Below are 17,678 nucleotides of genomic sequence, written 5' to 3' on the forward strand. Positions count from 1 at the left end.
TCCAGACCTTGTGTATGGAGATAAGGACAAGGTTGATGGCTATCCAGACCCTGTGTACGGAGATAAGGACAAGGTTGCCCTTACCCCCAGCGGACGATCCAGCGGTGCCTGGACGGTCGGGGAGCCCACCGAACAAGCGGAGGCGAATCCATCCTCCCCCTCCTTACCAGCCTTCACCTCCTTCCCCTCCACTAAGATATGAGACGGGAACAGACATGGCGACGACGGGGACGGACGACGACGGTGGTAACGATGGGACGGATCTCCCATCACCCCCTGCCCGGGCCTCCCCGCCTGACGAAATTGGCTCCTTTCACACCATGATCGCCAGGGCATCGGAGCTTTTCCAGCTTTTCCCCCGAAGAGCAGAAGAAGGAGGGTTTTCTCTACCAACGACGGGAGGCCAAGAGGAAGACCGTCCTCTCAGGTTCATAGTGATAATACCGAATAAAAAAATCTCGAAAACAAAAATCTCGAAACAAAAAGTCCGAAAAAAAAAATAACGAATTTTTTTTTATGATGTTTTTTTTTCTCGAAATGGGGGGGTTCCCCCCCCAAACCCCCTTTTTTTCTATTTTTTTTTATTTTAACCCTTTTTTTACTTACCTGACCCCAAAAACACATAAATAAATAAATAAATCAATCAATCAATCAATATTTTTTTTTTTCGAGATTTTGTTTTCGAGATTTTTGTCATTCGGTATTATGTTTTCGGCCTTTTTACTGACCACCGTCCTCTCAGTACCGTTACTGGACGATATCTGGGACGAAGGACTGTCACTGCTCAAGAACCCGTCCACGGCTCCTGCAAAGAGGGACCGGTATGAGAAGTAGTACCAGGTCCCAGATTCCGCCCCGATGTGCCTCAGAGCTCAGCCGTCCCCGGATTCAGTTGTCTCCGCGGCAGCCAAGAAGAAATCGGCAGGGGCGACGGCATCAACTTCCACTTCCCCACCGGATGGCGAGGGGAAGAAGCTGGACGCCATGGGACGACGAGTCATCAAAGCGGCCAAAGCCCTTGTGATCGTGGCACGCTACGACAGGGAGCTGTGGTTCAAGATTGCTCCCCTCCTGGATTTCCTGCCAGATGACAAGAGGGCAGAGGCCCTTGAAATACTACAGGAAGGCGAGGTGGTGTCGGATCACGCCATCACAGTGGCCACGGACATCGTTGACACCGAGTTTCGCCAGATGGGCAACAGCGTTTGCCTTCGCCGAGGCAGTTGGCTCAAGGCCACCGACTTCGGTCAGGACGTTCAGACCAGGGTACTGGACATGCCCTTCGATGGGAACAACCTGTTTGGCCAGGCAGTGGACGAGTCACTGCAGGCCATCAAGGCGGACACTGAGAGGGCACAGGCCTTGGGTTCTCATCGACGACGGCCGTCCTTTCGGACCCCCGGAGGCAAGTCTCTAAGGGCTTCCAAAGGATTTGGTGGCGGTTCCGCGTCGTACCGCCAAGCGGCCCGCTCATCACCGCAGGAGGCCTACAGAGGCCGCAGCAAGACCGGAGGACATCGTCGTCGTCAAGGCCCTACCCTTCGGTTTGAAGTCGCCGCCGAGGGTCTTCACTAAATGCCTGGCACCGGTGGCGGCGCGACTGCGCCTGCAGGGGATCCACGTATAACCCTATCTGGACGATTGGTTTATCCGAGCAAAGTCAAGAGGACTCGCCATCGATCACACAGCGAAGACCGCCTGACTGCTCACGGATCTGGGATTCTCGATCAACTTCGCAAAATCCCACCTGGTACCGTCGCAAGACGCTCTGTTCCTGGGAGCCAGACTCAACACAGTGGCGCGATTGGCTTCACCATCGGAAGAAAGGACGAAGGCCATCCTGGGCAAGGTACAACGGCTGTTGACCATGGAAATGGCCAGGGTGAGGTCCATCAAGTCCCTACTTGGCATGATGTCATCATGCATCTACCTCGTGCGCCTATGCAGGTTGCGGATGCGGCCACTGCAGGAGTTCCTCGATGCCCATTGGAAGCAAGCAGCGGGCTGCTTCGAAGACCAGATCTCCCTCAACGAGCCTTTCCGCCAAGCGATCCGGTGGTGGGGCAACCGCGCGCATCTAGCGGCGGGTATGGACTTCCAGACACCGGCACATAACGGTGACGACAGACGCCTCCCTGGAAGGATGGGGATCGCACACAGTGGTGCTTGCCAGGCTCATGGGTCGGCCATTCGAGCCTCTGCATTTGGCACCGTTGAAGTTCCTAACGTGGAAGACAGCGTTTCTTGTGGCCATCACCTCCACACGACGAGTGGGAGAGATCCAGGCCCTCTCCTGTAAACCCCCATATCTGACATTCCACGAGACGAGGGTAGTGCTGAGGACGCACCCCTCCTTCATGCCCAAGGTGCCGTCAGATTTCCATCTCAATGAGCCCTTGGTGCTACCTGTTTTCTTCCTGTCGCCTTCGTCGCCGGCTGAGAGGACTTTGCACTCGCTGGATGTGGCTAGAGCGTTGAAGTTCTACATGGACCGCACAAAGAGTTTCCGGAAGACATCACAGCTGTTTGTGAACTTTGGCCCTGTGAACCAAGGGAAGGCCCTCTCGAAGGCTTCCATTTCCAGATGGCTCTCTGGCTGCATCATGCACTGTCACCGGTTGGCAAACCGACCGTTGCCCGGCCGTCCGAGAGCCCATTCAACCAGAGCGATCGCTGCTACCACAGCGTTCCTGTCTGGTGTGCCCCTGCTGGACATCTGCAGGGCTGCTACGTGGAGGTCGACGCACACCTTCACGAGATTCTACTGCGTCGACCGGGATTCCAGGGAGGAGTCCAAAGTCGGCCAGGCAGTGCTGCGCAACCTGTTTGCTTGACGGTGAGCCGGTTGAGGAGGTAAGAGATGCTTAATGTTGAGTTGTTGAAATGCTTAATGTTGAGCCTTGCCACCTCCCGTGGTTGTGCATGCGTGTACTGCTACGTATTATTATATTCATGAGCATGTGAATCCATGCCAGACCCCATGCTGGAGAAGGAACAAGTTACTTACCTGTAACTGTTGTTCTCCAGCATGGGTATGGCATGGATTCACATGTGAACCCTCCCTCCAACCCCTCTGCGGCTCTTCTCTTGGTCCTACTGCCACTTTACGTGCTACCAAATCTGAAGCTGGCTGCCAGAGGAGGGGCTTAGGTAGAGGGCAGTAATTGGTTGAGGGCAGTGTGACCCAGAGACCAGTGATTGGTTATTAGCAGAAAGACAGTTCAGAAACGAAACTGAAACTTATTTTTTCTTTACCGAGGATTCCCAGCCTGACGACGGGGAATATTCATGAGCATGTGAATCCATGCCAGACCTATGCTGGAGAACAACAGTTACATTTAAGTAACTTGTTCCTTGTTGCTGTTCCCACTTCTCCGTGAGCACATCTAATAATATCCTGGTGTTTCTTGTGAATAATAGCTCAAAGGGTGTGAACCTAGTTTAAGACTGAGGGGTGTTCCAGGGAGGCTTATAATGCGACCCAGATTTTGGTCTTCCGGTCGTATGGATTTCCTCCTCATCTGCTTGATGGTCTGATCATATCTTTCCGGTGAGACCGCCCATTTAGGGATGATAAATTACAATTCTCAGCTGTGTTATGTGGACGACCTGACAAACTTGCCTCATTACCATGGTTTGAAATTGGTTCCTTGGTCTGTCATGATCTTTTGTTTCTCAGCATACCGACTCTGGTGATGAAGGGCAGAAGGACATCTCAGAAATTTTGGGCTGATGCTCCACATAGAGGCAAAGCTTTGTGGTATCGGGTAGCATAATCTACTGCTAACAATAGGTACTTGTAACTCCGGTTGTTTGATTCTGCATGGGGGGACCTCGGATCTCTTTACTCCAAATAAGACCACCTCTCAAGAAACAAGTGCACGCTTGTCTGAAAAGCAAGTTCATTGTATACCAGCAGCCGGGGGGGGCTAGACGACTCCTTAGAGACAACTCACCCAATTCTCCTTGAACCACACAAAGGATACACCTTATATACAGTATTGCAAGATTTAACATACTCACACGTATTGTATTACAAAGTCATTGTCATGATTCCTGCCCCTCATGTCCCCAGCCCTCCAAGATGTCAGGCTGGAGCCAGGCCACGATCACCTACATGGCCCTCAAGGGCCTCTCCATCCCTCCAAAGACCCACTTGGAGTCCGACTTGGCTTTTGTGGCACCAGACTCACTCACTCCCTTTGGATAACATTGGGGATTGGACTTGTAGTGCATTGATGGGGACAAGATGGATGCCCCCACATATTTCGGTTCCCAGAACTGCATGTGCAGTCTAGTCTTTTGAGTGTGGTTCAGCCCAGAGACACCTGGGATACCCAGAGACTATTTAAGCCACGCCCAGGCTGAGAAACATGCTTTGTGTTTTCTGCAGCGTGACACTCACCGTGTTCGGATCGGTTTCCAGTAGGCCTGTATCTTTCTTCTGCGCTCAGCTCCTGCAAGAACAAGAACACCGTTAGGAACAGCCTTAACTTGCGGCGCTTCTGACCATCATTCATCGCTCCTTCTGTTCTGCAGGCATCTTCGGCGGTGTCATTCCCATCCCGACACGCCGCTTCCTAAGGAAAAGGGAAAAGAACAGAAAAAAGGCATAAGTAAGCATTCAGCAAATCTTCGCTTATTTTTAAAGACTGGACAAGCTTCAAACGCTTACCTGAATCCCAGCCGCTCTGGGGGAACTCTGTCTCCAGAACTTCTCATCCATCTGCAAGAGGGAAAAGACACTCCAGGTTAGCGTGGAAACATCTAGAGACGCCGCATACCGCGCTTACTCACCGCATTTCTTCTTCATAACCGGCATCCACGCTGAAAACGTCGCAGCACCTAAAAGAGACAGAAAAATCTCAGTTCAATACAAATACGAAAGGGTTGCATCGCGCATCGCGCTCTCACTCACCTTCAGCGCTACTCGTCTCAGCAGCACGTCGCCATCCCTGGACGCCGGCCATCATCTAAGGAAGGAAAGGAACGAAGTTAGAGAACTGTTCAAAAGACTCATTATACTTACCTGTCGGACTCTTGCCAGTGAAGTAAATAGGCAGCAATGAGCCAGCATCAATCAACGTGCCCCTGCGCTGAAAGCAGGACGGAGAGCACACTTTCCAAGAAAACAAGGTGAGCTGTGGATCAAAGGGAAGGGTTGGACCCCGGGGAAGAAGAGGTTCAAGCGCACACAGACAATAGGGAGTTAAACTCTACCAATTCTGTGTTTCAGGCCCAGTCTCCAGTCGAGTAGACTCCAGGGAAGGGTTTGAGGTCGTAAGAGGTCAGAACAGGCTGAGTGACGTCCCCATCGATACCAGGTGAGCGTTACAGTCATCCCCCCAAATATGATTGGCTAACATTATACAAGGAAATCTAATCCCCCTAAATTCCCACACTCTTCTTGGATACATTCACCTAACCACCATCCCTTTCAACATATGTTTACATTAGCTCATATTTAAAGTACAACACCTTTTTGGCTCTTTCCATAGTCAGTCGTGACATCTTTACACAATTACATATTCACCTACAACAATCTGAATTGATTACAAGTTCCATCTGGTCGGGAATCTCTTAACCCCAGGTGTGATGCAAGTTTCACGCTAATCTATTAGAACTACGAATTCAGCTCACATGGCCTCTGGCCACATCCTGGTAATTTCCCTGAGAACCTAATTGAAACCCATAACCATTTGCCACCTCTGCCCTTAAGCACCTCTTGCACCACGTTTATTACCTGGCCCCAAGTCGACCCTACCATGTGGATGGACTTCCCAAGCCACTGAATAACAAACTCACATGTTCCCAGGAAGATTACATCTCTTATCCACATCAGCACCAAGTCGTAAACCTGTGACTCACAAGCGTTTCATTTCGTCCTGGCCGCAACTGACCATTAGATATTATCGCAGCTGGTAGACTGCAGTTAGCCGCCTTCCCCCATCCTTTGACCCTGGTGTAAGGAACTCATGATGGCAATAGTAATGACAGACACAAGTGATCACAGTTCAAGGGTGTTTATTAAACTGTATATGCAGGTTGGAAAACGCCTAATCTAAACCTAAATCTAACACGGGAGAAAGCCACGACCATCAAATGATAATAAGGCAGTCCTAGTGGCGTCTTACTAAAAAAACCTATTGCCATTCCTTACAACTAAATACAAAAAGAGTGTGGGATAGTATACACAAGAAAGAAAGAAGTGTTCACAAATGATAAGTCAGGATGTGGTAGCCGGGGGTCTCCCTACCCCACGTTTTGAGCACAGGCAAGGCGGGACTCCTGAGCACAGCACACGCTCGAGCTTTCCCAGAACGAGACTACAGTTCCGTTCTTGGGTATCAGGACCTCCGGTGGTAAACTCTCTTTTATACAAAAAGTATCTTGCCTCCGAGGATCTGATGAATTCAAAATAACAAACAAAAAGTTCCTTTCTGTGTGGGTTATTGCTTTTCACCCCTGGATCCCCCTCTTCCAGGCTCAGATCCCTCACAAATGTTAGCCTCCCTCCGTGGGGTTCACTACGGCTTTCCTCAAAACACTTTCATCTGTTGCATTCGCAAGTCTTAATGTCCTTTTTGACAATCCACTGTGGACATCCCTCTGTCGGGTTCAGTCTTGTCAACACATGATCAACGGCGCATCATGCTTCGCCGCTTTCTGCATGCCTCCCTCCGTCGGGTTCACGTTTGCCAGCCTCTGTTTCTTCTACTTTCTTTCTATGTAGGATTCACTTCCCTTGGTTTTCCAATGGTTTGTCAGCCAAAGACTTTCAACTCTACAGGGGATTTTGCTAGACCCCTGTATGACCACTTTGAGCTTTTCCTTGCGGCTTTCCCAGTGCCTTCTGGTATCAGTAGTTTCAACAGTGGGGAAATTACCCGGAGTGTCTCGAGTGAGCACCCACATGGTGCTGGACCCCTCTGCCGCTGGTTTTTACTTTAGGAGATAACAGTTCTTTGATTTTACCTTAATTTGTTATTCGCTACTTTTGTTCAGCACAGTTCGGTTTCTTGTCGATTCTCCCCTCGACTCACCGACTGTGATGGACCGCTTGGCTTTTCTTGTCTCTGGTGTCAAGAACGGTACCATGGTAACAAGCATCCCTCTCTGTCCTGATTATCAGTGTAGAAGAGCTTTATGTACTGTTGACATCTGCTGCAACACACACTGGCTATTGTTTGCGGTCTTAAGATTCCTGTCACTGAGGCTTGGTGGGTCGGGTCGGAAAGGACAAGGTCGCTTCGCTCCTTGTCGCCCTTTCGGTTCTCGCTGCCTTTCTCCTTCTCTTGATTTGCCGTACGTACTGAGACAGCTGTCTCGTCGTGCGGTCTGCCTTGCTCGTAGTGTGCTCTCGTGCTCCACCTTTTATCCCTGTGGGGACGGGAAAGGACTGTTAGGTGTGTGTGATTCTGGTCAATTGCCCGACTTTGCCTGACCCTTGTGTTGGGACATGTTAGGTAAACGGCTCTGGTGTTAGTCTGTTGTCTTTTGTGTTGTGCGAAAGTGTCTGTGTTGGAAAAGGGGAGGGGTAGAGTTTGTGAGTATCCTACGTGGCAGGATGGGGGAAAGATGTTGGAAGAAGGGGGAGACCATGTCTCATCTGTCGTTGTCCCACTTCCACTCCCTGAGGAACCCCCTCCAGGTGATCCTCCCTCACTGGTCCACCCCCAGGAACTGGATTCAATAGTGATGGCCGTGTCCTGGCCACCTGGATGACAGATCCCCGGGTACTAGTCAGGGAGACACCTTCAGGGTTCTCACATACCCTTCCTCCATGTGATGTAGCTGGATTTGTTTCACAGGGGAACCGGGAAAGAAAATCTACATTTCCCTGGTCTTTTCCTTTTCGGCGTTCCACAGTGATACAATAGGGTTGTAGGTCTACAAACCATTGCATGACCCAAGAGTTGCAGTCTTTGCGTTGGCTAATCCAAACTAGGGGTGAGTGATCTGTAATGAGTGTGAATTTTCTATCCTAATAGGTAGTATCTAAGATGGATAATAGCCCACTGGATGGCCAGGGCTTCTAGTTCCAACACGGAGTAATTGTTTTCACATGGGAATAGCTTGCAACTAGTGAATAATATGGCATGTTCCAATCCATCGCAAACCTGGGACAGGACGGCTCCTAACCCTGTAAGGGAGGCATCCATCTGTAATACAAACTCTTTAGAGAAGTCAACTACCTTCAGGATTGAGTTCTGGCACAGAGTCTGTTTCAAGGTATTATAACATATCTCATCCTGGTCATTAGCCAGGCTGTTTTTTCTGAAAGGTTGGGGATAATCCTATGGTAATATCGTATGAAACTGAGAAAAGCTCTAAGATCTCTTTTGGTCTTGGGGGATTGGTGTATCTAAGACCGCTTTTACCTTCTCATGTTGGGGTTGTACATTACCATTCCCTACGAAGAAGCCAAAGTATTTCACGGCTGACTGGACCAATCTGCCCTTAACTGGATTAGCAGTTAGGCCAGCATTTCTGAGGACTTTCATGATGGTATAAAGTTCCACAGAAATCTGAATAGGGTTGTAGGATTTGATCCATGAGGTGTTGGAAAGTGGCTGGCATGCTGTGTAAGCCACAAGGAAGGACTTTAAATTGGAATAGTCTTGGAGGTATTGAAAAGTGGTGTTTTCCTTATCTGGCCCATACATGGGAACTTGGTTAAATCTGGGGTAGATAGAAAGGTGGCTGCTCCGGGTTTATCAATTAGGTCATTGATGCATGGCATGGGATAGACATTGAAGTCCGAAATGGCATTAACTTGACAAAAGTCGATGCAGAATCTCCAGGAACGGTCAGGTTTAGTGACCAACACGATAGGAGAGTCCCATGGGCTTGAGGAGGGCCCAATAATATTGTCTTTCAACATTTTGTTGACTTCCTTGATCACTATCTGTTTACAGGCTTCAGGGAGTCTATACGGTTTTAAATGAACCACATAAGTGTTGTAATATGGTGGTATGTGCCTTTTACTCTTCCTGGTTTTTCTGAGAATACATCGGAAAATGAGACCACTACATCATTTAGATTATCTTGTTGTTGGATAGATAGCTCAGGAGGAATTAAGTCAAAGGTATCTATCTCTTTTTTTTATTATTTTTATTTATTGTGCATTTGGTTTAAAAAATAAAACCTTAAGCACACTTGTTTTTAATACAAGAAGAACATTTTAAAAAATGTGTCAATTCATCAATATAATAATTATACAATCTACAAATCTGGTACATGCATTTCCATCTTTAAAAAGATTACATGATAATCAGATTTCATCCAGGAAATAGGCTATTTAAAACAATTCAAAATATCTCATTCCATCTCCCATTACTGGGGGGCGCATTACATTGTGTCACTAGACTTAATAAGCCGCTCGTATACGCTCTACTTATCTATTCAAGATCAGTTTTACTGCCTCAATCCATACATGATAACTTGCACTCGTTATAGTCAATGAGGTGGCACCATTTAGGGTGCTCCAAAATTGATTTCCTTCTATGTTTCCAATCTCTGTTACCATAGAGGCATAAGGCTTTTCATGTTGTAACTTTAGCTTGGGGCATTGCGTCAATATATGCTGGGTAGATTCAACAGAATTCTGACACGATCTTCATAGGGGACACCTATCCAACTGCCCGTATATTCGTATAGAGGAAGGATATTTAAACGAAGAAAGATAATATATTCCCTCATTTTCCTATTAAACGGTTTCAACAGGTAGGAGGCCGGCCTATTCACCACAAAGCCCTGTTGGGTGTATTCCATATATCGTCTTCTCTTGGAAAGGTTTTGCATCCATTCGGCTATGTCCCATGCCCAGGTCTTCTTCTTGAGGTGCCTCTCACAATCGGGTCTTTCTAATATCTCCTCTAAGGGGAAGTTTATATTGTCGCAGTGTTCCCATGCCTCCCTATTTAAGCAGCTCAAAAAGGATTCAAGGGTTCTACTTGTAGTCTTTTGGACACTAGTCCCATTATCGTATTGTCCTCTTTTGTTCTAATCACAAGAGAACAGTACTGCTTGCAACGCTTCAATAATTAGTGTGCATTAAAAGAACGAAAGCCCATCTCACATCGTACTGCCTCTATCAGAGTCCCTTTTGGGACATTTAACATAGATTTAAGGATTTTTTCCTTCCAGCTTGTCCAAAAAAGTTAATATCTGGCCGAGAGCAGTTCCAATCCCTATAACAGGGCAGGGACAATGCTACTTTGATATATTTTTATGGCACTTTCCACGTTATTTCCACCCACACTAGCAATGTACCGTTTTAATAGGTACCATTTCTTTAGAATGCGGGGAATGATATAGTCCTCATAATATGAGATCTTAGGTGCCACATTAATCTGGATCCCTAAATATGTGTAGTGGCTGCTGACTTCAAGCTTTATACCTTTAAGCTTCCAACTAAAGGAGCCTGGCATTTTTCCTCTATTTCCAAACACATTGGTTTTAGTTTTAGAAGAGTTAATTAACAAGTTATTCTCCCTAGCATAGCGAGTCAGTGCATCAATGCTACGCTGGAGTCAAATAGCCGTGTGATCCATTAGTATTGTATCCAAGGCTCTAGGTCCTCAGGATAACCTCCTCCTCTTAGGCAGACGCTTCCCGCACTTTATTAACTTCCTTTCCTATTCTGCTATCCCTTCTCCGGCTTCCTTGCCTCCTTCCTCTGCCTCCTTCATCCTCCTCCTTGGCTACCTTGCCCCTTCCTCCTCCGTCCTCCCTCAGGCTTCTTCTAGACTTTCGCAGGGAGTGACTCCAACCTGCACCCCTCCCCGGAAGTCTTTCAAGGATGGCAACCTTCTCCACATTGCCACTCTCAACATTTCTCAGCTGCCAAACACTCCTCTGACATCTGCCGTGTCCTGGAAGAACTCGACCTTGATGTTCTCAGTCTCACCGAGACATGGTTCACGGCCAGTTCTGTCACGAGTTTTGACACTCTCCTCCCTGATGGCTACAAGATCCTCTCCGCGCCCAGACCCTACCGTCCCATTGGGGGTGTAGCCTTGATCTTCCCGAAGTGGATTCCTGCCTCTATCATTCCTACAGGCTCTCTCTCTGTCCTGGCCACGCTCTCACTGTGGGTACTATCTACCAGCCATCTTATCAGGTTACCTGCTTCCTCTCTGAGTAGGCAGACCTCTACTCCTCCCTCCTGGCCTCAACCACTCAACTCCTCCTTCTTGGAGACCTCAACATCCACCTGAATGCTACCTGTCCCTTCTCTGGACTCCTACGCGACTCTGCGACTCTCTCTCTCTCTCTATTTTCGCTTCTGGCTCGACTCACTCTGCACACCATGGATGTTCTGATCTCCTCAGACCTCACCCTCTCTAACCCTCTCACCACTCCTCTCTCCTGGAGTGACAACTTTCTCCTCTCATTGCTCTCTCGCGACCCCTGAGGCTGAGCCAACCCCTACACTGCCACAGATCTTCTTGGTCATCCGACCCATGAAGCGTGTGTTAGTTGAGGCTTTCGCCGTCACTTTCTCTCCTCCTCCTGCACCTCTGGCTGAATCCCATCCTGACACAGCCCTTTCTAACCTCCATTCTTCTATCTGTGACACTATTGATGTACTTGCCCCTGTCATGATGATTCGCTTGAAGCCCAAAGCCAAGTGCAACTCTTGGTACGACTCAGACCTCGTCACCCTTAAACGCAAGTGTAGGGTGGCTGAGAGGAAATGGCTGGCATCCTGTGCATCCTCCGACAAACTGGCATGCAGTCTGCTCGAAAGGCAATACTGACTCTGTCCACACTAAGAAGAGAGCCCACATCCAAGCCCACGTCTCTGCGGCATCTAACAACTCGGCTGAACTCTTGAAAATCTGCAAGGAGCTGGCAAATCCTGCTGCTTTTTCTACCTCTCCTGTCCCCTCCCAGGCCCTCTGCACAGCCTTGGCTTCACATTTCATCGCTAAAACCCAAGACATCCTGTCCACCCTCTTGTCCTCTCCTCCTTCTCCCTCTACTTTATCCTCTACCTCTGGCCTCCCTGCGACCTCCTCCCCTCCTCCCCTCCTCCCTTCTCTGCCTTTCACCCCTGACAAGGTTTCTAGACCAGTCCGATCTATGAAAGTCTCGCCAAAACAGGTTCTTCCCTGTTCATCCAAAACCATCAAGGACCACATTGACACCCTCTCTCCAGCCTTGTTCGACTTCTGCAACCCCTCTCTCGCCACTGGAACCTTCCCTTCCCCCCTGAAGCACTCTGTTGTGCACCCTTTTCTTAAGAAACCCTCAGCTGACCCCTCCTGTCTGGCAAACTATTGCCCGATCTCCACTGCTCCTTTCCTGGGCAAACTCTTGGAAAAGTCTTGGGAGGATAGCTTAGGGGCAACATGCTCGCCTTGGAAGCAAGACTACATGGAGCAACACAGGTTTGTTCCCCGGGTCCGCGCTTCGAATAAATAACCTATCATATCATATATCAAAGCTGGCCATCTCCCAGCTTAATCTCCACACTGAATCTGTTGGTTGTCTCCATGACCATCAGTCTGGCTTCAGAGCAACCAGAAGCATGGAAACTGCTCTCCTGAACATCCGTGAAGACCTGCTTTCTAACCTTGATGCCAACCACCCCTCTGTCCTCATCTTACTTGATCTCTCTTCTGCTTTTTTCACGGTCAACCATGACATCCTGCTAAACTGGCTCCGTGATAACCTGGCTATCGCTGATCAGGCCCTGGCCTGGCTGACCTCTTTCCTCTCTGACCGGCCCTCCAAGGTCCAACTTGGGTCCTTCCTCTCCTCTATTTCACTCTCTACCTTTGGTGTTCCCCAGGGGTCTAACCTTTCTCCCTGGCTGTTCAACAAATGCCTGGCACCTCTCTCCCACTGCATTGCTGTGCTCTGCTCCAACTTTCAGTGCTATGCGGATGACACTCCGCTCACTATCCCTCTCTCATCCCGGATTATCTGTCTTCAATCCAGGACTGTGTGCCGCCAGTGATCTCTGCCATAATGCAAGTAAGACGGAGATCCTCCTCATTGGTACACCTGCACCTACCTTTCCTGTCACTCTCTGGCTGCCCACACGGGGCCCTCTTCTCGCTCCCACCTGTGAGGCTAAGAACCTCTGGGTCATCTTGGAATCTACACTCTCCTCCTCTCCTCACATCTCCGACGTATCTCAGAAGTCAAACTACCAGCTGCACCTCCTCAGAGGTATTCTTCATTTCCTCACCTTCCTCCAGAAGCTCATTGTCTCCAGAGCTCTGGTTCTCTCTAGGCTGGACAACTACAACAGCCTCCTTCTAAATCTGCCTGCCTCTACTCTCTGTCCTCTACAACTTATCCAGAACAGGACTGCAAGACTTGTCCTTGGCCTTAAGCACAGGGATCGCATCTCTCTAGCCCTAAAATCTCTCCATTGGCTCCCATTGGCAGCAAGGATCAAGTTCAAGACCCTCTGCATTGTCCACAAGGCCTTCTGGGGCCTGGGACCGCAATACCTCCAACTCTCTCTGCATAAATATCTTCCTACTCGAGCTCTTCGCTCCTCCACCTCTTTGAGGGTCATTCGCTTCTCCAAGCAACGATTTGGGGGCAGATCTCTTTCTTCGGCTGGCTCTCTGGAACAGCCTCCCTGCCTCTCTGAAACTTGAGCAGCACCATCTCCGGTTTCGGAAGCACCTCAAGACCTTCCTCTTTGCTTCTTCTTTCTCTCTTCCTCTCCCCTGCGTATCTCCTCTCTTATACTGCACTGGTCGCCTGGTTACCCTCTGGACTCAGGCCAAGGTCCCTGCCCGCCCAGTTGCACCCCTGCACTGCCTCTTGGCATCCCTTGCACTTTTGGTCTGTATCTGTAACCCTGCAGTCCCCTTCCTGCACTTATTGGCCATTCGCTGTCTGCACTTTATCACTCTAACTTGCCGCCTGTTGGCCGTACTACTTGTTGTTGGGATCCCATGTACTGCACTTGCCCATCCCCTTCCCCCCCAGCACTTTTCCCCTCCTCTCTCCCCTGCACTTGTGCAATTTCAATGTCACTAGGCCGAGTAAGATCGTTGTTTTGTCCTCCCTTTTTTTCCCCTCGCTTGCCTCATTGCGCCTTGAAACACTTGTGTATAGGGACATTATAAATGCCATAGCATATCATCCATATACATTAGCCATGGGATTGGATTATTGCCTATCTGGGGGGTGGGAGGAATTCCTCACGTCAGTCAAATACAAATAAAAAAAACGACATATACATGTTGTATAAGAGGGGTGCCAACACACATCCCTGCTTGAATACAACATTAGTCGGAATATACCGTGTTAAATTCCCCTCTTGCGACAGGCGTAATGATACTACTGTATTGCTGTCCAAGGCCTTGACGTAATGCAGTAGCACAGGGTCTAAACCCCACGTCTTGAGCTTATTTGAAAGTTTCTGACATGACTGTTTCAAATGCCTTTGAGAAATCCAGATAGCACACATATGCATTTCCTCCACAATGCTTGGTGTCCTCAATTATATATTGCAGAGCACAGTTGTTATGCATTGTGCTGTGCGATTTACGAAAGCCTATCTGACATTTGTGCAGGTGTCCCGTCTCCTCTGCCCATTTAGTCTGTTTTTTAATAGCAATGTGACAAAGATCTTAGCATTCGTATTCAGCATCGTGAGGAGTCTATAGTTGGTAGGTTTGGCTTCTCCACCCTTTTTGTATACGGGGACCAAGATAGATTCCTGCTAGCTGTCTGGAATCTCCACCCGTGCCATGATCTTATCAAACCATTGGGCCAGAATCTCCACCCAACACGAGGGGTTACATTTATACACTAAATTTGGCACAGCATCCGGGTCAGGTGACCTAGATGTTTGTAACTTTTTGATTACTGCTTCAAGATCTGCAGCTTCAAAGCCAGTAGGTTTCCCCCCGTTCTTTGGGCCATGTGTCGGCATAGCCTCCTCTATTTTGAAATCATAATATAACTCTCCAAGTTATTTTTTTTTTAATTTTTTTATTTACGTGTCTATAATCAAAACTAAATTTGATTTTTAAAAGACATCATATCTCATGTCACACATAGTGGAAAGATGAAAAAGTAGTGCATGAAGAACGTAAAATTAAAAGAAACAAAAGGAACATTGCAAACATAGAGCATCACTCAGGATAAGGGAAGGAAGAATAGAATCCGCACCAAATGATAAAACTTAGTTATGTGACACTGGATGTGCCGCCAGTCTCTATCATAAGTTTAAGTGCGGCCTCCAGCATCTTTACTGCCGCTGAAGTCCATTTTGTCTTTTCACCTGCGACCAGGCGACACCACCATTTGTCCTCCTCTCAAAGTGTCACATCGCACATTAAGGGTAACAGAAAAGCTTCTCGCAGGGTGCTGTTTTGGTACAGTTCAAGAGTAAATGTCTTACGGTTTCCACCGCTTGGGTCTCTGGGCATAGTCTGCAAATTTTGGATAGAGATTTAGTCCGAATAGCTTTGATTTCTTGTGTTGGCATTATGTTAAATCTCATTTTCATGAATATTTTCTGTAGTCTTTTATCGGGAAATTTTATGCAATAGTTCAGAGGTAAAGCCAGCTTATTTGTTGTAGGCGGTAGGTGGGCAAGTAGTTTGTTTGACATGGCTGCCTCACATGTTTGGATCTAATCCTCTTGAGCTATTTTCCTCTTGATTTTAAAAGGATTTTGCATTAAATCCTCGGATGTGCAGGCTAAGTCTGGCAGTTTTTATTGCAGTTTCTGCTCCCATTTATTTAGGGCGATGCAGTGTCCTTGGCTAAGTTCCTTCTGAATCGATTTAAATATTGGAAGTGCATCAGGTGAAATAATTTTCCGCAGCAATCTTATCTGGCTTTGATCGACCGACGCTTTCAGCGATAGAAGGCCCAGTTCGCGTCTGATGGCTGAAATTGATGTCGATTTGGGGAAGCCCAATGCCGCTTTCCATAGAAAACCTTCCAGTTTTGCCCATATCGTATCTTGGATGTTCAGTGCCGCGTCCATAGCGTAGGTTATCGATGGCACCACCTTTTGCTTATAGAACTGTATTGCTGGTAGTATTGAGAATTTTCCATATTTCCGATCTACTAGCTTGGTTTGGGTGGTTAGTGTTTTAATTTTCGCCCACAGGGCCTGGGGTTTAGCTTTTTCCGAACGTGTTGCATCAAACATTATTCCCAAGTATTTTATGCTGGGAACAATTTCTAATTTGGTATTATTTAAGTACCATAAGTACCAGCGTCCCTTGTTAGTGGTTGGTCGATTTTTCTCCATGATTAGAATTTTAGATTTGGTGATGTTTATTTCCAGATCATTTTCGTCTATATAGTTTGCCAGATTGGTGAGTTGGCGCTGAAGCCCTATTTGAATTTGATCCATAAGGATCAGGTCATCCGCGTAGAGTAGTCTGGATATTGAGGTACTGCCCACTTTTGGTGGGAAGGCTCTTACCGCCGGTTGGGTGTATTGGAAATCGCCCAGGAATGTAATAAAGAGGGCAGGGGCGAGCGGACATTCCTGCTTCACGCCACGTTCTGATGGAAATTGGTCTGACATCATTCCTTGTCTATTTAGACAAACTCTCAACTTTGTGCCCGTATGAAGTGCAATCATTGGTTCTAGGATTTCCCCCGGGCAATTCCAGTTTGATAGTTTTGACCAAAGCTTTGAGCGGCTGATTTTATCAAACGCTTGCGTCAAGTCTATGGGCCTCATCACGACTTTGGCGGTCCGTTTGCGGACTTCTCTTCTTTTCAAAACCAATTGAGTGTCATATTCGTGAGTCCTATTTCCATATGATGGAGTTTGATTTCCTTGCTTTTTTCTATATGTCACGAAAAGAGGGAGATAATTTGGTCTGGTTTGCGAGGCCTCGAGGCTTTTGTTTTCTTCATCGAATTTCTGGACAATCTCCTTGACGTTTGTTGCTGTAAAGTGCACTCGCAAAGACTTGCGTGATATCTCCACATCAAAAGGATAGATTTCTTTTGGAAAGTTCACCGATTCGAGGGTCATTGTCAACAAGTTATGGTCGCTGGTTTTGGTTCTGAAGACTTCGTAAAACTCTACAGAAGGTAGAAGCGAATGTGAGATGAATATATAGTCCAGCGTCGCTGAGGTGTCAACCCGTTCCCAGGTTGGAATCGCTGGAAGATGGCCTCGTAATGTTGCCACGTTGTGGAAATTTCTAGAGTCCATGAGGTCTGTCCATAATGCACCTTGGTGCGCACCCGTGGAAGCCCCTGAAAGTCCCGCTTTGCCGCGGTACGCTCTCTGGATCCTGTTGAACATTTGGATATTTTCGTTTTTTTTCAACTACAGCCTCCACAAGGTGAACAAAAGACTTTACGATGGATAGAGATTGCTGATACCGTTGCAAAAAGATATTTACATCCTTGTTTTCTTTTGTTTAGGCATTGCAACCAACTTTAGTGGGCGTGCCTATTTAACCGCGCACCCGTGGAAGCCCCTGAAAGTCCCGCTTTGCCGCGGCGTCGGGGCTTATGGGGAGGGCTATTATAAATTATTTACTTTCTCCCTTTCTTTTAAATTTTAGAATTTCCTATGCTATCTTATTTTTTTTACGCTTTTATTTTTTATTTTTTCTTTAAGTGATTGAAGTGTATTTATGTGTTAAATATCTGCGGTCTTCTTAAAATTACTAAATTGTGCTTGAACTAGTGAACTGCACACAAACAATAGC

General features: G+C 47.6%; 1 protein-coding gene across 5 annotated transcripts in view; it reads left to right on the plus strand.

The window, feature by feature from the left end:
* ABCA7 (ATP binding cassette subfamily A member 7) overlaps nt 1–17,678 on the plus strand; it is a 2,687,121-nt gene that overhangs the window by 2,628,016 nt on the left and 41,427 nt on the right. The gene's annotated exons all lie outside the window — the stretch shown is intronic.

Source organism: Ambystoma mexicanum, chromosome 1p (assembly GCF_040938575.1).
Source record: "Ambystoma mexicanum isolate Mex_15411 chromosome 1p, UKY_AmexF1_1, whole genome shotgun sequence".
Taxonomy (NCBI): Eukaryota; Metazoa; Chordata; class Amphibia; order Caudata; family Ambystomatidae; genus Ambystoma; species Ambystoma mexicanum.